Genomic DNA, 22500 nt, shown 5'->3' on the forward strand with positions numbered 1-22500 from the left:
AGGCACAGGGCAATCCTGAGCGCTCGCGGCCAGAGCCCGACAAGGGCACCGCCTTTGCCTCTCCACACAGTCCATGCTCCCATCACCGCCCAGAAGGAACCTCGTGCCTCCACCGTGGCCACGAGAGGAGCGGAGACGGGCACGGCTTGCTGGGGCAAAAACAGCGGCAGCCCCCGGCTGGCCAAGCGCACGGTCACTCACACGCCCCACCAAGTCCTGTCCACACACACCCCTGGCACGACGCGCACCAGGGGACGACAAGGCGCCCGCACCCACACAGAGGGGGGCGGGTTGGGCCTCCCTTACCGGCTCCACCACCCGCTCTTCGGACACACACCACCGACAGCGGCAGCCCGAGGGGGTCGCTGGGAACGGGAAACGACGCCACCGCTCGGCCTCAGGCACCTGAGACAACCTGGAACGCTCCAGGGGCACCACAGAGGGCCAGGCGCCACGCACTCAGCACGCCCAGGCGGTGAGCAGCGCGGCATGGGGACAGCCCTCCCCGCCACGGGGAGGGCCGCTCACCCCACAAGACGCCAAGAGAGGCAAGCGAGAGTGTCCGCTGCGTCAGAGGGCCCCCCGCCCACGGGCGCCCTGAGGCGGGAACCGTGGGAAAGTGGAGTCGGGCCGGAGCCCACACCCCCCCCCCGCACCCTTTCCCCCCCTACACCACCCACGACAGCGGGGGGCAGAAGAGGAGGAGCGAGGGACCCGCGGGCAGAGCGAGAAGCACGGTCCCATTCACCATGAATGTCCGTCCCTCGTCTGACGCGGTTTAGGCCCGGCCCGGGAGAACACGACATCACCACATCGATCAGCAAAAAACGTGCCCAAGGAGGCCCCAGAGGGGGGAAACAACCGGCGAGGACATCCACCAGAAGGGCCTGCTTTTCAGCCTCGCCGGCACCCCTCGAGCCTAGGGCAAGAACAGCCGGGCAACCCAGGGAGAATGCCTGACACGTGGCACGGAGCCTTGCGGAACGGAACGGGGGTTGCCACAGCCACAGCCGGGTGCCCGCAACGCAGAGTGCACGGGGTAAAGGACCCACGCCACCTGCCCACGCAGCCCTCGGGTGCTGGAGACCAGAGGTGACACCACAGCCCAGGCCACCTGGGGGCAACAAGAGCCGGCAGCGCACAGGCCCACGCAGACGGCTCAAACAAGCGAGGGCCGAGCCGGATTTGGCACCACGGCCAAGCCCGGAGCCCCGCACGCACCCAGAGGCCCACATCTCTAAGGCAAGTCACTCAAACAGCGTGTCAGCACCTACCTGGCAACAAAAAGTGCTCCTTTCAGGGGACAAAATAGCCACGCCATCAGGCGGGGCCTAGCCACAGGTCACCGGGACCTCGTGGGACCGTGGCCCAGCCACTGGCCCCAAATACCGCTCCATCACCCTACACACACACACACACACACACACACACACACACACACACACACACCCCCAAGAAAAGGGGTGGGTGCGCCCCACGGAACCCCTAGGGCCATCTGGTCGACCCCCGGGAGCATGGGGGAGGGGGTAGCCGGGACCGACAGACGACGCGAGGGGGTTGGAGCGGGGTGGGCTGGGCTGGCCCGGGCCGGCTCTGCCCGGCTCTGCCCGGCTCTGCCCGGCTCTGCCCGGCTCTGCCCGGCTCTGCCCGGCTCTGCCCGGCTCTGCCCGGCTAGCTCCTCCCCTGGTCCGCCTGTCGTCCCAAGGTCGGGACTTCGAGAAGAATCAAGTTTGGGGGGGGGGGGGGGGGGGGATCTGCCGGCGCTCGCCTCCTCCTCTCTCTCACCACCGGCCCCGGCCCTCAGGACCGCCCCAGGACGGTCACTGACTCCCGGCTGGGACTGGGAGAGGGGGCGGACCCGTGGAGGCGCCCCCCGATGGCCGGACCTCCACGGAGGTCGCGGCCCGTGCCTCCCCTCGCGGCGCGGCCTGGTCTGGTCTGATCCCATCCGGTCCCATCCGGTCCCCACCTACGCAGAGGGCCTCGGAAAACTTGGTGAGAAAATCGGGGGCGACGACCAGGACCCCACGCGTGCCCGCGGACGGAACCCTCGCGCCATCCACGGGCTTCCCAGCGAGGCTCACGCCGGTCCCCAACCACCCGAGTGTGACACGGGACACGCGGGACACAGAAGGCCTGACGACCGGCCAGAGCCTCACGCCGAACGGCGTCCTCGTGCCGCACGCGCACACCCTCTCCCGTTCCGCCAGGGGTGGAGGAGGGGGCACCGGCGGGGTGCTGGTCCACCCCTCCAGGCAGCCCCCAACACCTCTACGGGAGAGCGAGGAGGAGGAGGAGGACGAGGCTAGAGCGCCACTAGTTCCCCAAAAAACTACGGGTACGGGTTCAATCTCCCACGAGCCGATTGCGCCCCGACACTCCAGAGAAAACCGGAGGCTCCCTCTAGTGTCGCCGGCTTCCCGGAACTGCAGCTCGGGGACCGCCACCAAATGCCATCCCTTGCCTTGCCGATGTCGCCCACGCTCCAGCGGGGAGACGCTATATAAAAAAGCGGCCGCCAGGTGGCGGCAGACAACCGCCGCGAAAGACACCGAGGCAGGCCCGGATCGCAGGGCCGTGAAGTCGCGCTGCCGGCCACCAGACCGCCCAATCTCGTGTCCCGGCCCACTTCGGAGGGGCGGGCGTCAGCCTCGGGAGCTCCCGGCGGGCACGGCGTGACTCCAGCAGCCCAGAGGAGACTTGGGAACGCGCGCCCGCCGCTGCCGCTGCCGCCGGCCCCCCCCCCCCCCCCCCCTACTACCCACACACACACACACACACACACACACACACACACACACACACACACACACACACACACCCACCCACCCCACCCCCACCCCCACCCGCCAGGATGAAAACTGTTCTCTGTCAAGCATCAACCCTGAGCACTCACTATAAAAGTAAATGAGGAAACGCAGACAAGAGAGAAATCAAGCAAATAATGTGAATCTGAAGGCTGGACACCTATTGAGTCGAGAGAATTGACCAAACACCAGAAACTGAAAAAGGTTTTCCTTCCAAGTCAGTTCCTCCGTAGTTAGCTACACAACATTCTTTCACCAGTATTTCCCCAAGAGTGCGACGATCCAAATAAGGTTTCCCAGTGCAAAGTTCATGGGCGCAGACTTCACACCTGTGATTCAAGTACACATCTTTCAGGGCACCTAGCTGTCTCAGTCCAGAGGATCCCCGAGGAAGGCGACTCTTGATCTGTGGGGGTCCTGAGTTCCAGGGCCACACTGGGTGGGTGTACAGAGCTGACAGGCCAAAGACATTCGAATCGCTATGTCGATTTCAAACACAACATAGGAAAACAAAAAAAAAAATCATCAGAAATAAAGTCACCCTGGTCGAATGCTTTTTTTTTTTTTTTTTTTTTTTTTTTTTTTTTTTTTTTTTTTTTTTTTTTTTTTTTGGTAGAGGCCGTGGGAACCCTGTGATGTTGGCAGACAAAGAGACATAGTCGGTCCATCAATGAATCAATGGAACGGAACAGATACCCAAACAGATATACCCAAGCCCAACAAAGGTTCCACCTGAGATGCCTAAACTATAACCATAACCGCTATTTCTGCTTCTGCACCTTCCCTTGCTAACCCATGAGGAGATGGAAAATTACCAGCAAACTTTCTATAAGCACTCTGTAACCACACAACCCCCGCCCAGAATTGAACCTGGCAGAGTGGCCGCTCCCGGACCCCCACCCGGCTTTGGGCCAAGAGATAACAGTCATCTGGCACCAGAGAAACCCCCACCCAGAATTGGACGTGACAAAATGACTGCTCCGGACCCCCCACCCAGCTCTGGGTGCAAGAGATAACAACCATCTGGCACCCCGCGGCTTGTCAGGGAGACCCCAGCCAATCCAGAGGTGACACATACCCTAGCGGTGCCCACCAAGCAGTTTGAAGAATGACAGCCCTTTGACCTAACCAATAATCTGTTCCCCAGCCTCCCCCCCACCCCCCCCTCTGTAGCGCGCCAGTCATATGAGAGAGTTGCTGTCGGAGGCAGGCCCCTGGCCAGGGCGGCCTCCGCCCAGTAAAAGATGGCGCCTGGCTAGTTGCCAGGTTAGGATTGCCTCGTGAGACTAAGCGGAACGCCCAAAGAGGAAGTAAACAGCATTGGTTGCTAGCGAAGTTGTTCGTTTAGGTGCACCGCCTGATTCGCTCCCTCCTGTACCCTGCTCGCTGATTGGTCATGTAAGCATATATAAGTGTGTAGACTTGCAGAAATAAAGAGAGAGAAGAGAGAGAAGATGCATCCGAACCAGGGTTCTTGTCGTCCTTGCGGGGCGAGGGCGATAAGTTGCTGTTTGATTTTCCCGCGGTATGTAGTGATTTGTTAGGAGATACTATGATGTATGCTAAGTCCCTGCCTCCCCAAAAATAGTGCATAAAAAGTGCCGTGATCCTGAGCTCAGGACCTCTTAGCGTCACCGGCAACCAGTGCGCGGAGGTCCGGGTTCGAACTCGTAATAAACAACCCTTGCTGTTTGGCTTTGACTCTGGACTCTGGTGGTCGTCTTTGGGGGGGGGGGGGGGGTCTCGGAATTTGGGCATAGCACACCGATGCGCAAAGGCCATTCAAAGGAGGAAACATGGCCCACCTCCCCACGAAATCAGAGGACAGTCAGTCATCAGACATCCACAGGCCCAACACGCAGGCAAGAAGGCAGACAAAGAAACAAGAATACTGGGGGGCACCTGAGTGGCTCAATGGGTTAAAGCCTCTGCCTTCGGCTCAGGTCATGATCCCAGGATCCTGGGATCGAGCCCCGCATCGGGCTCTCTGCTCAGCGGCAAGCCTGCTTCCCCCCTCTCACTCTGCCTGCCTCTCTGCCTACTTGTGATCTCTCTCTGTCAAATAAATAAATAAAATCTTAAAAAAAAAAAAAAAAAAAAGAAAGAAAGAAAGAGAGAGAGAAAGAAAGAAAGAAAGAAAGAAGAAAACTGGGGCGGCTGAGTGGCTCAGTCGGTGAAATGTCTCTGCCTTCAGCTCAGGTCATGATCTCCGGGTCCTGGGATTGAGCCCCGCATCCATCGGGGCTCCCTACTCAGCAGAGACTCTGCTTCTCACCCTCCTGCTCTCTGACCCTCCTTCTGGATCCTTCGCTCCTTCGCTCCTTCACCCGCCTGCCCTCCCTCCCTCCTTCCCTCCCTCCCTCCCTCCCTCCCTCTCTACCTACCTCCCTACCACCAGCACCAAAATTCTTTTTTTGAAGGAGAAAAAAAGGAAGAAGAAAGCTTCTATCCAAACAGCCAGACCTCACCCCTCCTACCAATGTGAACTCCAAACGGATCTCACACTTCCATGGGAAACAGAACACTGGAACACACGTGAGTGTGTGTGCGTGTGCGTGTGCGTGTGTGTGTGTGTCTGTGTGTCTGTGTGTGTCTGTGTGTGTCTGTGTCTGTGTGCACGCGCGCATGTTGGGGGGGTGATTCTAGGGGGAGAGCTGGGGATCTAGGGCCAGGCAAAGAGGGTTTAAGACTGGACACCAAAGGCGCGATCCATTAAAAAAATAAATAAATAAAAAATAAAAAGTAAACGGAGGGGTTGGAAGTCCCCAAAATTAAAAACCTAGGCTCTGTGAAACACCCTCTGAAGAGGACCCAAGAGCAAAGGACACACAGAGGCCTGGGGGATCAGCCGGGAGTGGGAGGTGGGGGGTGGAGGGTGTTGCTCAGAGAGAAACAAAATGAGGAAACGCTCCCGGAGGTTGGAGCTGGGTCACTAGGGGAACCGGGGTACAATCCATTCAGACGGGAAGTCTGCCACACGGCCAAAGGCAAGGAAGAAAACCAAGATTTTTAGGGTCAGGTCCCTTTGAGCAGGTCGTGTCTAATACAAGGCCCCCGACTCAGAAAACCAGCGAGGCAGTTTTAATGTCTACTTCCAAATGGACATGGAGTCTGGGTTTGAGAGAGGCAGGGAGTCCATCCCTGATCATCCCAGAGGCGACTAAAAACTACAGAAGAACCATAGCAACGACAAACTCTGCAGGGCCCAGGGTCGAACGGCAGGGAACCTTCCGATCTTCTTTTTAACACCCAGGCCAAGGAGCCTATGCGCAGGCACGCTGCCGCTGTGGAGGAGCCTCGGGAATGGCCGGAAAGAAAGGAGCCAGCAATAGCAGGACCAGGGATGGGGAGAGGGATTCCCGAGGAACAAGGACCCGTGAGCCACTTGAGTCTGGGTAGACTGCCCTGAAGGAAACCAGAACATGTCACCCTCACCCCTCAAAGGTGCCCACTGTGGCACGTCGGTTATCTCAAATTCAACTCCTTGAAGACACAGCACCTACAAGAAGGATATGCCGACCCTTCTGGTCTTCACGAGACCAAGAGAGCCAACTCCCATGCGAAAGGTACCTTCCCTGGAACCAGGAAGCAGAAAGGCATCCTCCATCACCAGAGACAGGAAAGGGGAGCCGGAGAATTAGGGTCTGAACCGTCCACATCGATGAAACTTCTTTCAACCAGCCCCCCCCCCCCCCCCCCATCTTCCCGGGGCTGTCTTTTCCAAGGAGCTGCCTGCCCCCTTGCCAAACCCTTTTTTTTTTTTCTCGTCCGTTCTTCACGAGTGGATCGAGTCCCTGTCTTGTCTGTCTGTCTTTCTTTCTTTCTTCCTTCCTTTCTTTTTTTTTTTTTTTTTTAAGATTTTATTTATTTATTTGACAGAGAGAGATCACAAGTAAGCAGAGAGAGGGCAGAGAGAGAGAGAGAGAGGAGGAAGCAGCAGGCTCCCCACTGAGCAGAGAACCCGACGCGGGGCTCGATCCCAGGACCCGGAGATCATGAGATCATGACCTGGAAGGCGGAGGCCCCCAACCCGCCCAGACACCCAGACACCCAGGCACCCCTCGAGTCCCTGTCTTTAGGCCCTTGTGAAGGCGCCCCTGTGAAGGCAAACACCTACCCCACAGTTAGATGCCCTTCTCCAGGGAAGCTCTTCTGTCGGACAACATCCTAGGCCCAGCCACAGACCCTAAGCAGGTAGAGGAGAATGTGTGTCCACCACCACCACCACTACCACCACCACCACCACCACCACCACCACCACCACCACCCAGCAGCCCCCCCACCCCCACTCACACCCACACCCACACCCCAGCAGCAAGAATGTCCACCTGGAACGTCACTCAGACCAGATGAAGAGAGCCAAGGCAAGAGAAATGAGGCAACAGCAAGGTCTCCTGACCACTTGTAACCCGATGATGAATCCCTGACACATACAGGGTGTAACACCCCTACAACTCCCTCAAGGATTTTGTTCAATGTTTTTTACCCGTGAGGATTTGCTCTAGTGCGTGTCACTTCACTCCGATAGCCACAAATGCCCACGAGATGCTAACATCCCTCTTCCAACACGTGGCCCACAGACACACATCTAAAGGGTCTCATGACTAATGCTTTGCTAAAACAAGAGAGGGACTTACCTCACCTTGACAGTACGTAGTCCTGCAAGGTCTCGGAGACCTTGCTCGCAGCATACACACATTCCTGGGAGACTTACCTTATCCCTAACCCCCACTAACTGGAAACCGTACCACCAGTGACCCCTCACAATCCCAGCACAGCTCTTTCTGCCCACAGGTCCTGTCCCCGTGCTGTCCTAAAAACACCTTTTTTGCACCAAACACATCTCTGCAATTCTTTCTTGACCATTTCCCAGACAGCTCCACATCCGGTCTGCCTGTCTGTCCGGTTTTTGTGTTTGTTCCTTCGTGTGTGTGTGTGTGTGTGTGTGTGTGTGTGTGTGTGTGCGCGCGCGCGCGCGCGTTTAATGGGGCTTTGTTTCTAATTATTTATTTATTTACGTACTTACGTACTTACTTATTTTTTTTTTTTTAAATTTTTTTTTTTTTATTTTTTTTTTTATAATTTTATTTATTTATTTGACAGAGAGAGAAATCACAAGTAGATGGAGAGGCAGGCAGAGAGAGAGAGAGAGAGAGAGAGAGGGAAGCAGGCTCCCTGCCGAGCAGAGAGCCCGATGCGGGACTCGATCCCAGGACCCTGAGATCATGACCTGAGCCGAAGGCAGCGGCTTAACCCACTGAGCCACCCAGGCGCCCCCGTACTTACTTATTTTGATCGATTTTGGGTTCACAGCCAAATTCACTGGAGAATACGGCCAGTACCTACAGGACACCTGCTCATCCACATTGTGACATCATCATCAGCCACTCAGGGTCCAGAGTTTACACGAGAGTCCACTCTTGGCGTTATCCATTCTCTGGGGTTTTGTTTTCCTTTTTATAACGACTTTATTTATTTATTTGACAGAGAGAGAGACAGACAGACACACAGATCATAAGTGGGGGGGGGGGCGGGGAGCAGACTCCCCGCCAAGCAGAGAGCCCAATACGGGGCTCGATCCCAGGACCCGGAGATCATGACCAGAGCCAAAGGCAGAAGAGACTTGACTCACTGAGACACCCAGGCGCCCCCTTTCTCTGGGTTTCGACAAAAGTATCTTACCACCATCGTAGCACTCTGAATAGTTCCACCGCCTTAAAAATCCTCTGTTCTCTGCCTAGTCACCCTACCCACCCACCTACCCACCCGCACCTTCCCCCCCCCCCCCCAACAGGCACCCTCCACCCCTGCCAAAACCCATGGCAGCCGACAGATCTTTTTTTTTCCCTTTTTTCCCTGCCTGCCTGCCTGCCTGACTTCTTACCTTCCTTATCACTAGTTTGAATATCATTGGCTTATTATGAAAGACAGACATGGAAATTACTAACACGAGGCAAGATTTCACAACTTCAGTGGACTCAGTAGTTTCACGGGATGCCATTGCAATAATGATTTATTACAGTCTATATATTTTCTCAGAATGTCACGGTCTCTAAGTAAGAAAATAGTCCACATCATCTAGAACTACCCCGAGGCCTCCATATTCTGGGAGAAGACATTTATCGCCAACTTTCAGGCCAACTGGTTGAATCTCTCCACCCTTTCCTTTAGAGCCTGACCAATAGCTATTCCTGTTGCTTACAGTTCTTTTCCTTGAGATTTTTCGGGGAGCCCACTGCCTCCTATGGTTACAATTTTGGCTGCACTCCTTTGGAGCAAAACCTGGTCAAAGAGGGGGAGAAACCCTCTCCACACACCTGCCCGTCTATGACGCTGTCTGCTACAGTTCATATTCTGCTCTCCAGCCGACTGATCTCATGACCCTCTCCACAGTCTGGCCTCCTTCAGCATGTCACATTGAGTTGGAACCGTGAGGTAGGTGCACCTCTTCTGATTGGCTTCTCTCAGTCAGGAATACACACGGAAGTTTCCCTGCCTGGCTCCCCACAGCTCCCCATAGCTCCATAGCTCGCTCATCTCTTTCCAAAGCCCCGAAAACCATTTAGTTCATGGCCTGGATGTACCCCCCCACTCTCTGTATCCATTCTCCTCCTGCGGGACTTCTGGATTGCCTCCAGGTTCAAGCCATTATGAGTGAAGGGGCCGTGAACGTCTGCGTGTAGGTTTCTGTGCAGACCTCAGTTTTCAACTCATTTGGGTCATCGATACATACCAAGGAGCAGGATTGCCATGTCGTACGGGTAAGAGTATGTTTAGCTTTGAGAGGCCATCACCCATATTTCTGGCATGGGGGGGGGGGCTGAGCAGAGGGCTGTGCATGGAAGGAACAAGGTCATGAAGGAGGGAGAATTCAAAGATGCTGGAAAGGAAGACGTCGGGCGCCTGGGTGGCTCAGTGGGTTAAGCCGCTGCCTTCGGCTCAGGTCATGATCTCGGGGTCCCGGGATCGAGTCCCGCATCGGGCTCTCTGCTCAGCGGGGAGCCTGCTTCCTCCTCTCTCTCTCTCTCTCTGCCTGCCTCTCAGCCTACTTGTGATCTCTGTCTGTCAAATAAATAAATAAAATATTTAAAAAAAAAAAAAAAAAAAAAAAAAAGAAAGGAAGACGAAGACGTCACCGGGGCACACCCTTTAGCTCAGGGTTTGTGGCAGACCCTAAGGATGACATTGACATGAGACAGAGTAACAGGAAAAGGAGCCTACAAATTTGTTCCCTGAAAGTGTCACATGACAAAGCCCTCCCAAGGAAAGCAAGACCCTGAGAAGGAGCAAATCCTAGTTGCTGGTATATTGAGTTGAACAAGAAGAGGCGATTGTGGAAGAGTAACTAACCTACGTGGGGAGGCTAAAGGAACATACAGATCTGAAAGAAAGAAAGAAAGAAGCAAACAAACAAACAAACAAACAAGATCAGTTTGTCCAGAGTTCTCCTTTCCATTCTCAACTTCCCGTCCTTGAGGATTAAGAATGTCACTCACAGGGTACCTGGGCGGCTTAGTCCCTTAAGGTTAAGCGTCTGCCTTTGGCTCAGGTCATGATCCCACGTTCCTGGGATCAAGTCCCACATCAGGCTTCTTGTTCAGCGGGGAGCCTGCTTCTCCCTCTCCCCCCTCTGCCTGCCCTTCCCCCCTGCTTCTGCACGCGCGCAGAATATATGTGTGCGTACATGTGTGTATACACACATACATATATACACACGTGTGTGTGTGTTTGTGTGTCCCCCTCTCTCTCTCTCTCAAAGAAAGAAAGAAAAAAAAAAAGGAGGATGTCTCTCTCTCTCTCTTTCTTTCTTTTTCTTTCTTTCATTTTAAATTTTTTTACTTCTGCTTTTTGACAGCGAGAAAGAGAGCCCAAGTAGGCAGAGCGGCAGAGGCCATGCGGGGTGTTTATCGAGCTCTTCATTGCTATTTTTTTGGTCCTTGTGGAAGTGATCTCTACTACCGGGGTGGGGCTGGAACTCAGGACTCAGATCTAAGAATCAGTGCGCTCTATGGAGAACCAACCAGGGGACCCTGAGCTTTTTGTAGCTTAGGGAGAGAACGGGTCTCCTGTGTGCCGCCGCCCCCGCTCCCATACCGCTTTGGCACACAGGTTCTTTGGAATGTGAAGCGCTTAAGAAACAGTAACCCAGGGGCACCTGGGTGGCTCAGGCGTTAAGGGTCTGCCATAGGCTCAGGTCATGATCTCGGGCACCTGGGATCCTGTGTGTGTGTGTGTGTGTGTGTGTGTGTGTGTGTGTGTGTGCGCGCGCGCGCGCGCGCCCCCCCCCCCCCCCCCCCCCCCCGGCCCCCATCTCATCTGGCTCCCTGCTCAGCGGGAAGCCTGCTTCTCTTCTCCCTCTCCCACTCTCCCTGCCCCTGCTCGTTTCCCTCCCTCGCTGTTTCTCTCTGTCAAATGCATAAACAGAACCATTTCAGGGTACCATGAGTCTCAGATGGCCCAAGTGGGCTTCTTTCGACATGTTTGAATTGCGTGCACAAGTAGAGGAAGGCTGCTAGGAGACTAAGCTATTAGAAACTGGGAAGCCTGTTTAGTTCCATCAGTGAAGGCCCAGCTTTTGGGGAGGACCCAACGCTCAGGGAGATGCTCTGGTCTTCATTTGGTTTGTTTCTTGCTGCAGCTGTTGCACAGAACCTGCCGTGTTTTGATTGGAAATGGAAAACAACTGATGGATGGGATCCATAGGTGGCCATGCTATGTTGCACTTGGATTTGTTTTCAGCCAAGGGGTGGATTTTGAGCCTCTGGTCTTTCATGACCTCTCCACAAGTAAGACTGAAACAAAGGCTAGAAGTTGTTTGCATCTTGTTTGTATCTATGTGTCCCTATGCGTTACACATCTGAGATGTTTTCTCTCCCTCAGGATGCTTTTGCTAACATCCATTTGCAAAGGACTCTTTATTTTTTTTACTGAGTCTAAAGGAGGCACCTGTAAAAATCGGGCATGAGACGAACAAGCCCGAATGTTTTTCAGGTCACATGATCTGGGATGACATCCCCTACATTCAGACTTTTGTCTGAATGTAGGGGATTGTCTCCCCTACATTCAGGCTTTTGTCTGAATATAGGGGATTGTCGCTCCATCGGAAAGATGCCTCAAGGGAAGGGCCCCAATCGATGGTCCAGAGAGAGAAGGATAGACAAAAATGGGAACACACCCCCCCCCCCCCCAACTTCCCAATAGTCAAAAGAATGAGGAAGTGGAGGAAGATGGGCGGACAGACACTAGAAATCCGAAATCCACTCCCCTCCCCACTTCCTCCTCCCCAAGTACACACACCTGAACTGATTGATGCCCAACCCACTGACTCCCAGGGGGCTGAAAAGCAACTACAGATAAAGCCTATTTTACAGAACGAGATGAAGGCGAGATGGAGGCGGAGGCGGAGGCAGGCAGAGGCCAAACGGGAAAAGAAAAGAAAAAAGAAAAAAAAAAATTAGTCCAAAACTTTAAATCTGCCCCGGGCCTTGCCAGCGGCTCCCTTGCCCCGCCTTCACCACCGCCGCGAGACCCCCCCCCCCCCCCCACACACACACACCCTTTTCTGCACGCCGGGGGTGTGGCTGGAGTGGTCAACTCCTTTGCCATCCCAGGTGCCTCCGGCGGCGGCGGCTCCTCCTCCTCCTCCTCCTCCCTCCTCCACCCTCCCCCGCCTCCCCCGCCTCGTTATCAAGGAACAAAAGTCACTCCAAGCCCTTGGGCCAACTCCTTCTGAGGTCTAAATTGGAGCATCTTGCAAATCAGCAGGGAGGGGCCCCGAGGGCTCCCCTGGACCTAAACAGCCCACTTCAGACTTCCCCACAGGAGCCTGAGTGTGGGGAAACAATTGACTGACTTTTTTTAGTGGACACAGGTGCGACTTTTTTGGCTTTAAAGGCAATTCAAGGTTGTTGGTTTTATTTTAAAGAGACATAGTTTTGGAGCCCACAATGCCACATGCAATACAGATAATCAGCTTTTAATTATTTTTTTTTTTTTTTTCCCCCCCCCCATTTCATTTCATTTCATTTCATTTTGCAGATTTTAGTTTTTTTTTACCAGAGAGAGAGGGGGGGGGGTGGGAGAGAAAGGGAGAGAGGAGAGAGAGAGAGAGAGAGAGAGAGAGAGAGAGAGCGCGAGCTGGAAGCAGGCTCCCTGCTGAGCAGAGAGCCCAAAGCAGGGCTCCATCCTAGGACCCCGGTATCATGACCTGAGTCGAAGGCAGAGGCTTAACCCACTGAGCCACCCAGGCGCCCAACAGATTTTTATTTTTTAAGTAATCTCTACACCGAACGTGGGGCTCGAACTGACAACCCTGAGACCAAGAGTCCTGCTCTCTACTGACTGAACCAACCAGGTGCCCCTGGAATATCATCTTTCAGAGACACATGCGTAGACTCAGATATGATGAGACAGCTTAAAAAGGTCTCATTGACTGTATGGATCCATAAAGCCCCTTGGAAATGTTGGCCTGTTAACCTTGCTGACAGAGGTCGCCCTAGCCTTAACAGTTGAGTAAAGAGTGCCACCTCATGGCGGATGCAGGAACTTCAGGAAATTTGGAGGGCCTCAGGAAAAGAGGAATCCACCCAAATCTGCAGATTTTGCAGGCGAATCTGGTGGGAAATTTTTGGCTTGGCTCCTGGGTTTAAACAGGCACTTAAAGGTCCAATCTAGGGGAGCCTGGGTGGCTCAGTCGTTAAGCATCTGCCTTCGGGGGAGTCTGCTTTTCCCTCTCCCTCTCCTTCCGCTTGTGTCCCCCCCCCCCCCCCCCCCCCCCCAAAAAAAAAAAAAAAAAATATTTTTTTTTTTTTTTAAGATTTTATTTATTTATTTGACAGAGAGAAATCACAAGTAGATAGAGAGGCAGGCAGAGAGAGAGAGAGAGGGAAGCAGGCTCCCTGCTGAGAGCCCGATGCGGGACTCGATCCCAGGACTCTGAGATCATGACCTGAGCCGAAAGCAGCGGCCCAACCCACTGAGCCACCCAGGCGCCCAAACTAAAATCTTTTTTTTTTTTTTTTTTTTTTAAAGATTTTTATTTATTTATTTATTTGACAGAGAGAAATCACAAGTAGATGGAGAGGCAGGCAGAGAGAGAGAGAGGGAAGCAGGCTCTCCACTGAGCAGAGAGCCCGATGTGGGACTCGATCCCAGGACTCTGAGATCATGACCTGAGCCGAAGGCAGCGGCTTAACCCACTGAGCCACCCAGGCGCCCCAAACTAAAATCTTTTAAAAAGAAAAAAGTTCAACCTAAAAGCCTTTGTAAAAAGCTCCATCAAAGCAAAAAAAAAAAGAAAAAAAAAGAGAAAGAAAGAAAGAAAAAAAAACCCCATATATGGTCACTTGCTATTCTTGCCTTGCTTATGTAGATGATTAGAACAACTGTGTTAAAACTGGACTTGTTTTACAAACAAATTAACCTTCCTTTGGCTATCTTTGAGGGGAAGAACGGTGACTTTAGAAAGAAAGATTCTAATTCAATAACACACTTTCGGGGTTGGTAGTTGGTAGTTCTGATGAATTATCTTTGAGCGTTTGTTCTTTGCCTCTAAAACTGGACTGGATCCTGGATCCTTCTGGTTTCCTTGATTCTCTATGACTGTGACTCTTTGTTTTTTTTTTTTTTTTTTTTAGATTTATTTATTTGACAGAGAGAGAGATCACAAGTAGGCAGAGAGGCAGGCAGAGAGAGAGAGAGAGGAGGAAGCAGGCTCCCTGCTGAGCAGAGAGCCCGATGCGGGACTCGATCCCAGGACCCTGAGATCATGACCCGAGCCGAAGGCAGCGGCTTAACCCACTGAGCCACCCAGGTGCCCTGACTGTGACTCTTTGAACTAAGGTTTCCAACATTCTACCATTCTCCTATCTTACAACCATTAAGAACTAAAACAATGTGTGTGTGTGTGTGTGTGTGTGTGTGTGTGTGTGTGTATCTATATCTATATTTATATCTATATCTCTATCTATCTATCTATATTTTTTCCCCCTCTGAAGCCTGGAGAAGAAGTTCGACCACGTGAAAGAAACTTGAGGGAAGTGGCCACACTAGCTCGTCATACATAATAGACAGTCTTTGTGCCTGCTGCTCCACGGGACACTCGAAATGAGACATTTGACCTACACACCAGAAGAATCCCTTAGATAGGCCCTGCCCACTCCCACTCCACCCAAGGATGCTTCAAGCCTGACAGCTAGAGACCTCACTGGCAGCAGTCCAGACTTAGATACTGGGTTGAGCCCTTGTTTCAACCAGTAACCAGTGTTTTCCTTTTGTTTCCATAGAAGTGCCTCTTATTAACCACTGGATTGCTAGATGAATGAGGCAGAGTCTATGATAGTTAACTCCACTTGCTGCACCTGTATTAGCCACCCTTTGGAAATAAGAACCCATATAAATAGGGGCACTTGGCTGGCTCAGTCGGTAGAACATGCGACTCTTGATTTCAGTGTTGTGAGTTCAAGCCCCGCACTGGGTGCAGAGATTACATTTTTTTTTTTTTTCTTTAAAGATTGTATTTATTTAATTTGACAGACAGAGGTCACAAGTAGGCAGAGAGACAGGCAGAGAGAGAGGAGGAAGCAGGCCCCCCACAGAGCAGAGAGCCCAATGTAGGGCTCAATCCCAGGACCGTGGGATCATGACCCAAGCCAAAGGCAGAGACTTTAACCCACTGAGACACCCAGGCGCCCCAAGGTGCAGAGATTCCTTAATAAAAATCTGTAAAGGCAGAAGAGAAGGAAGAGGAAGGAGAAGGAGAAGAGCCCCTGATAATTCAAGTCAAGCACTAAGCTACTTGGCTAGAAGAAGCCCTTAACCCACCACAACCTTTGCCCCCTTCCCCAGCCGGAGGAGGGGCTCAGACTAATTTACTCATATGTATATTATTATTTTTAATATTTTACTTAGTTATTTATTTGACAGAGAGAGAGAGAGAGAGAGATCACAAATAGGCAGAGAGGCAGGTGGGGCTGGGTGTGGGGGAGGGCAAGCTCCCTTGTGAGTAGAGAGTACCATGTGGGGCTCGATCCCAGAACCCTGGGATCACGACCTGAGCTGAAGGCAGAGGCTTAACTCACTGAGCCACCCAGGCCCCCCTCATCTGTATTCTTGGACGGCCACTGATGCCAGGTCGATTTAAGAGAGGATGAGACTATGACTATTGGTTATGCTGTACTGTTACTATTCCTTAAAGTGTACTTGGGAATAAAATCAATGATGCCATGTGGTACCAAACCATGTAGAGAAATATCCAAGTTCTCAGAGAGGGAACTATCTCTGAGCCCCCCCCCCCCCCGCACCACCATTAGCACAAGGGACCAAAAATTGCGATCAACTCTGTCTCAGATCCTTCTATTCCAAAGCCTCCACTGCACCCTAATTCAGTTTGAAGCGGTTACAGAAGGCAGACCTCTGCCCATGTTCCATAGAAATGGAATGAAGGATTGACCACGGGAAATTATAACAGGGGGAAACATAGCATGTCTGACTCCCTGTTGTTTCTATTCCCTTTTAGCCTACCGGTTTAAAAACCTCTGTTTAGGGGCACCTGGGTGGCTCAGTGGGTTAAAACCTCTGCCTTAGGCTCAGGTCATGATCCCAGGGTCCTGGGATCGAGCCCCGTGTTGGGCTCTCTGCTCAGCAGGGAGCCTGCTTCCTCCTCCTCCTCTCTCTCTCTGCCTGCCTCTCTGCCTACTTGTGATCTCTATCTGTCAAATAAACTAAATAAAATCTTAAAACACACACACACACACACACACACACACACACACACACACACACACACACCCCTCTGTTTAGCCCTGCATATAGGCATGTTACAGCTAAGATGTACAGAGATTTCTTTACCATAAACCTACCTCCCCTGAGGAAATAAAAGAATAGCCACAGCATAACTTGGCAGGGGTGGGTGGAGGGGTTGATTGAAACCATGCCCCAGAAAGTAAATGGGCTGATGCTAGCTGAAAGCTTAAAGCCGTTTTTTTTTTCAGAGAAGCCCTGCTGAGCCACCATCTCTTTTCAGGCCCTTGCTACCAAATAACTAGGCAGCTCTGCAGATGTCTGGACTGAAGGTCAACTGATGGCTTGCAGCTTATCAACAAGCACGGCCCGGCCCGGATACTCCTTTCCTTACCTGAGAGAAGGAGCCTAAGACCCCATTCCGGTTAGACCAGCTATCACAGCATGCCTAGAGCCCCTTCTCCTCCTCCTAAGGTAGCCTCCTGACCTAAGGGACTCAGTCTTGCCTCCTTCTCAGGTCAAGTCTCCACCCCAAAGTAAACATGGGGATAGATGGTACATAGTATGTTTCCACACTGTGTAGGCTCCATCTTTCCCCGTGAACAATCGTGAATGTCCCTGTCCTTTGTTTTTTCCTTTTTTTCTTTTTTTTTTTTTTTCTTTCTTTCTTTTTTTCTTTTTTTTTTTTTTTTTTTTTAAAGATTTTATTTTATTTATTTGACAGAGAGGGAGAGATCACAAGTAGGCAAAGAGACAGGAGGAAGCAGGCTCCCCACCAAGGAGAGAGCCCAATGCATGCAGGCCTTGATCCCAGGACCCTGGGATCATGACCTGAGCCGAAGGCAGAGGCTTTTACCCTCTGAGCCACCCAGGCTCCCCCCCCTGCCCTTTTTTTTCTTTTGAAGTCTGATTCTATTTAGCAAGTTAGTTAGTTCTTTCAGAGAGAGAGAGAGAGAGAGAGAGAGAGAGCGCGCGCGCGCGCACACGCGCATGAACACACGAGTGGATGGAGGGACAGAGGGAGAGGGAGGCAGGGAGCCCCAGAGGGGCAGGGCTCAGTCTCAGTACCCTGAGATCATGACCTGAGCTGAAGGCAGACGCTTAATAGACTGAGCCGCCCCTCCATTTTTTTTTTTTTTTTTTTTTTAAATAAAGAGATCAACATCCCATACTTAATGTTTTTTTAAAATTCCATCCATTCATTTTCCATCATCTGTGGACCCAAGGCAGGGGTTGAACTCACGATCATGACTGAGATCAACAGTCATGTGCTCTTCTGACTGAACCAGCCAGGTGTTCCCTTCCAGTACATTTTTTTGGAACAACCCAGGGATCAAGGCTCAGAGTCACCATTTGCCCAATGAGACCCACACTCACCCCTCTGTGCAGAGGTGCTATCTGTGGAGCTGGTTTAGGGTTCCCCACCTCCCTTTTTCTTCTTTCAGTGGACAGAAGGTGGCATGTGAAACAGCCAGTGGCTATGTGGGAATGAGACAGAGGGTTGCCTTTGGGAAGCAGGTGGGAGAGGGAGGACCAGTCGGTGGATAATCCATAAACTGTTCATGTCGCTTTAGAGCAGTGGGCTTGCTAGGCCCTGTAACTCGGTGGATGAGTGAGAACTGTCCTCTCTCAGGCCGCTCTTAGCTCTTATCCCTTATCACTCCATGCCTGTGTTTGCCTTCTGACCCCTAAGACACCACCATCATCAGTCCATGAATGTGTTTGGCCTCTGAATCCTAAGACACCACCATCATGTGTTTCATGTCCCTCTCCGACTGACCCCGCCACACCCTCCTGCCTGCACCCCCCACCCTTGGAAGGCTTTAAGGTCTGACGTCATCCTCCACATCCATGATTCCCAAAGGGTTTACTGGCGTTTCCTGGGTTAGGAAAAGGAGGTGCTCTTTCTGCCCCCAGATGAGGTAAGCTCTTCAGACAAGCTCTATCTCCTTCCCCTTTGCCTCCTCCCTCCCCAAGTTTGCAAGCCACAGCCTAAGTGTTGGGGGATTTGAAGAACGCCATTCAATGGCGAGAAGCCCCAGGCTCTGACTTTAGCAGAAAGCTTTCTGCATTTGAATGAAACGATTGGATTGAATGAGGCCCATTAGAATGGGTCAACCTGAACCTCCCTTCAGCGGGCCCTCCCATCCCCGGCCCCCGCCCCCCCCCCCGCCCCCTCCCGCCCTCCCCCCTCCCGCCCCCGCCCTCCTCCCCTCCCGCCCTCCTCCCCCCTCCCCCCTCCTCCCTCCCCCCCCCCCCCCCCCCCCCTCCCCCCCCCCCCCCCCCCCCCCCCCCCCCCCCCTCCCCCTCCCCCCCCCCCCCCCCCCCCTCCCCCCCCCCTCCCCCCCCCCCCCTCCCCCCCCCCCTCCCCCCCCCTCCCCCCCTCCCTCCTCCCTCCTCCCTCCTCCCCCCTCCCCCCTCCCTCCTCAGGTCGAATTGGGAGCAGTAGGCTGGGGGTGGGGGATGGTGGGAGGGGGGGTGCTGTTCATCCTAAGTAGTGAACTAGGCCCCAGGTCCCTAGGGAAAAAATCACCCTCGGGTGATACCAGATGAGTTGGTATCTCGGGCAAAGTGGTCAAACTGTTGGCAAGATTATCTGTGGATGAGGGGAAATTTTTTTCTGGGATCTTGCTCACATATACGTCCCTGGCTGAGAAGAGGGCAGGGGGAGCCCTGGTGGGGGGAGGTGGACCCAGATCTGGAGCTCTGGACTATAGCTAGTGCCTGCCCGGGTTGGGGGGGGGGGGGGGGGGGGGGGGGGGGGGGGGGGCTGAGGGTGGTGGGGTCTGCTCGTGCTGACTTCTGCGGCTCAGTTCATTCTGGGAACCTTCTGTTTTTTCTGTGGAGGTGCCAAGTGCCAGGTGCCAGGTGCTGCGATGGCCAAAGCTAAACTCTTCTCTTTGCCTCGTTCTTAAAAGGCCGGATTCTCCTATTTTCTTGGTAAAGGGACTGAGCCGCACCCTCCCATCCTCCCAGACACCTGGTGCAAATACTTCCACTTGAAGAGTTCTTTCACCTTGCTCAGAAAGTACACAAACTACACCCACCGCCCACACCCATCCCGTTGCTGCAAATACCCAAGACCAACCAACAGAAATCCAGCTGGTCTTCTTCAGCCCAATGTACTTTAGAGAGTCACTCTCTTCAACACACCTTAGTCTCAAGGACAGGCTGCTGTCTCCCTTTCTCTGGCACAATTCCATCCAGGGATGAGCCTCATACTGTATCTGCAAGATACACTGGTCCTGTGAGCTGGGGACAGCATACAACACTCACCGGATGATAGCACCATACCTTTGGAATGACGTCCATACCTAAGCATGGTGTCTGGAAATCTTCGACATTTGTGGGTCTCCGATGAGATCATTGCTTGGGAAACTCCAGCATCTAGAGCCAATCTTGTCTATGTTCTTCTTACCCTTACTTGCCCTTACCGTTCGCCTGATATTTTGCCCGATTGTTTAAGGAGAGATTAGATCCCTTCTGGCAAGAGCTGAATCTGAATCCTCTGCTCACCTCACAATAGAAAAGAATATGCACAGGCCCGCACCCATCTTCTCCTTCTCCACCATGTCAATGAAAAATGTGGGGCCTCCCTCCGTCCCTCCGTCCCTCCGTCCTGTCAAAACCCAAACCTGAGATAAGGTTTAGATGTAAAGGAAACCAGAGTACACTTCTGGGCCAGCGTAGGAGGATGGAGTGAGGGGGTAGCTCTCCGTGGGGAAGGGGCCGCCACGCAACCCAAGACACAGGACCACGGCAGAGTATGAGGAGATCCTTATGGCCTTAAGGGGGTGCAGGATAGCCTGTGAATCCTTTTCCAGGGAAGAAAGCGGCCACGCAAGACAGTGCAAAACACCTTTCCGCAGTGTCTGCTGCTGATGCTAGGAGTTCTGTCCTCAGAGGTGGTACTGCTTTAGTACCACTTAAAGTTTTAAGAGAAAAGGGGTCAGGGGGACTCCGTGGCACGCGAACATCATTCCGTCCTTCCACTCATCTTCATAAGCTCATCGTGGAGAGCGATAACGCCGTACAAGGGAGCAGAGCGCCGATTGGTGGAAGTACATGGGCGAGCCCCCAAAACATGACGCTAAGAAAAAGGAACCAGAGAGCCAGGGGTGGCATAGTGCCTTGGGATTCCAGGGGTAGGAAGAAGGCAGCCGCAATATCCCAGTCCTAGGCGGGGTGGCGGGGTGGCGGGGTGGCGGGGGTAGATTCGGAGGCTGTTGGGGGAGACCGGTGAAGAGAGTCAGGGGTAGGGGAGAGGGGGGCGCGGGTGGGAAGGGTGTTTCTTTTCGAAGGGATGGGAACGTTCTGGAAATGGCGGCAGGGTTGCGCATCTTTGTGAGTAACCTTAGGGAAAAAAGGCAACGGAGCTGTGTACTTTGAAGAGTATGTGAGTTATGGAGTGCGAATTTTACTTCCACTTTGAAAATGTGAGGGAAATGTGTAGGTAGACGGAGCGGGGGCGGTAAGTAGTCAGGTCCCTCGGGAGGGAGGGAGGTAGGTGAGTAGTCCGGTCCCTTGGGAAGGAGGGAGGCGAACAGGGCGGGTGGTCGGCCTGTGTCCCTGTCTCGTCTCCCTTCCCTTCCCTTCCCTTCCCTTCCCTTCCCTTCCCTTCCCTTCTTCCTCCTTCCTTCCGTCCTTCCTCCCTCTCTCCCTAGCCATCCTTGCGTGCCTGCTTGCGTGCCTGCGTGTGCGCGCACGCACGCATCCCTCCACTCTGTGGATCCACGCAGACATTCAAAACGGGGGGGGGGGGCCCGCAGGGAGTGGACGTGTAGGATACTGGGCATGCATAGTATTCTGAGAGCTTGTGTGCGTTACCCTGACTAATCACCTCTGAGAGTGGACAGAGTCTGTGGGCGGCCAGCACATGCCTGGGTGCTGGGATTCGGCAGAGACTCCAAGCCAACGTAGTCCAGGCGGGAGGAGTGGAAAAGCGTTCTGCAGGTGAAAGGGTAGGGTCCCATGATAGGTTGTGGGTCTTGGGATCGAGCCTTACATTGGGCTCTTTGCTCAGCGGGGAGCCTGTCTCTCTCCCCCCCCCCCCCCCCCCCCCCCCCCACCCCGCCCCGCCTGTCTCCCCCCCCCCACCCCGCCCCGCCCCGCCTGTCTGACTACTTGTGATCTCTCTGTCAAGTAAGTAAATGAAGTCGTTAAAGGAAAACAAACAAACAAATAAATAAACGAACGAACAAAGAGAAAAAAGAATCCTTGCACGACAACTGTTCCTAGGTCCGGGGTGCGTCCATGGCTCAGTCGGGCGGGCCAGGTGGCCGGCCGCCTGCCTTCCGCTCGGATCACGATCCAATGGCCCTGGGATGGAACCCCACATCCGGCTCCCTCCTTGATGGAAAGCCTGCTTCTCCCTTTCCCGCTGCCTGCTGCTGCTGCGCTCTGCGCGGTCGTTGCGCGTGCGCGTGCGCACTCCCTCGTTCTTCCGCTCCCCCCCCCCCCAGCCCCCCCCGCCGCGCCCGCGCTCGCGCGCGCGCGCTCTCTCTCTCTCTCTCTCTCTCTCTCTCTCTCTCTCTGTCTCTCTCTCTCAATGCCTGCCTCTCCATCTACTTGTGATCTCGGTCAAAAAAATAAAATCTTTAAAAAAAAAAAAAAAAGAAAACCGGGCGCCTGGGTGGCTCAGTGGTTTAAGCCGCTGCCTTCGGCTCAGGTCATGATCTCAGGGTCCTGGGATCGAGTCCCGCATCGGGCTCTCTGCTCAGCAGGGAGCCTGCTTCCCTCTCTCTATGCCTGCCTCTCCATCTACTTGTGATTTCTCTCTGTCAAATAAATAAATAAAATCTTTAAAAAAAAAAAAAAAGAATGCAGATTAAAAAAAAAAAAAAAAAAAAAAAAAAAAAAAAAAAAAAGAAAACAAAACAAAAAAACCAAACAAACAAGAGACCACCAAGCGGGCAGGCGGCGCCCCGGAAGCGGCGCCCGCACCGGTACCGCC

The 22500-nt window shown here is 53.4% G+C and overlaps 1 pseudogene; it reads right to left on the reverse strand.

Annotated features, from left to right (window-relative positions):
• Window positions 1-8667: 8667 nt before the first annotated feature.
• LOC123388626 lies at window positions 8668-9386 on the reverse strand (annotated as a pseudogene).
• Between the last annotated feature and the right edge of the window lie 13114 nt (window positions 9387-22500).

This window comes from Mustela putorius, unplaced genomic scaffold (genome assembly GCF_011764305.1).
Source record: "Mustela putorius furo isolate JIRA1106 unplaced genomic scaffold, ASM1176430v1.1 tig00003906_pilon_pilon_pilon, whole genome shotgun sequence".
NCBI lineage: Eukaryota > Metazoa > Chordata > Mammalia > Carnivora > Mustelidae > Mustela > Mustela putorius.